This window comes from Galeopterus variegatus, unplaced genomic scaffold, assembly GCF_000696425.1.
Source record: "Galeopterus variegatus unplaced genomic scaffold, G_variegatus-3.0.2 Scaffold3617, whole genome shotgun sequence".
Taxonomy (NCBI): Eukaryota; Metazoa; Chordata; class Mammalia; order Dermoptera; family Cynocephalidae; genus Galeopterus; species Galeopterus variegatus.
In genome coordinates this window covers 184205-185273 of record NW_007729728.1, presented here as the reverse complement: position 1 = coordinate 185273, position 1069 = coordinate 184205, and positions in this window count along the sequence as shown.

Below are 1069 nucleotides of genomic sequence, written 5' to 3'. Positions count from 1 at the left end.
GTGCATTTTTTTTTTACAGCATGTGCTTTTCAGAAATTTGTATAGTCTCTTAGGACAGCAAACTAGGGAAATGTGGAGCATCAGAACCACATCAGAACTGGAGGTGGCACTGGGAATAAACTGGGACAGGTGCAGGAGCCCATCCGAGGGAATGCTTACCCCTCACAGACAGGGGAGCCTCTGAGAGTCTCAAATTTCCCTCTAAAGAGCAGATAATGAGTAAAGAGAATGGGTTGTGCCTTTGATGACTGATGTGTCCCTAAATAGCTGCTTCTGTCTAACGTTGCATATGTTGGGGTTGGGCATAGGGAGGGTGCCACCAGCCCCCTATCACTTCAGTTTCTAGCTTCCAGGAAACTGGGTGAGATATTTATAGGTCTTGAGGCTTGGGTTCCTCTTTCCAGAGTGGAACAGGTTCCTTCTTTTAAACCAGCAGCACCAGTATAAACTTAGAGAATAGGTTGCTAATGACAATTTAACTCAGCATTTATTAAGCACTACTGTGTGGACCAGATACTATCTATCCAAGATGCTGGGACTGGAGGAGTGAGTCCAGCATGCTGTCTGATCCCATAGCTGGAACATAACTATGGCTGACATGAGGCAGACATGGTGTGACAATAAAATTGCAAGCAGTGCTCTATGAGAGATGGATTCAGGCAGAGGGAAATCTAGTCGAGCTTCAAAAGCAGTAGCAGAACCCTATCAGGCACATCATTGTCTATCTTGGGACCAGGGAGGCTTGGACAAGTCCATCAGAGTCTGAGCAGACAGATATATTTTCCACACATAACAAAGAAGGTTTTTGCGCAGTGCAAAGAGCATAAAGCAAAGAGCTGTATCAACAATGATGACAGGGGCCGGCCCGGTGGCGCACTGGATAAGTGCACCGCTTGGGAAGCGCAGCAGCGCTCCCGCGCAGTGCAAAGAGCATAAAGCAAAGAGCTGTATCAACAATGATGACAGGGGCCGGCCCGGTGGCGCACTGGATAGTGCACCGCTTGGGAAGCGCAGCGGCGCTCCCGCCCGAGGGGTCGGATCCCATGTGCGGACCGGCTCCCGCTCCCTG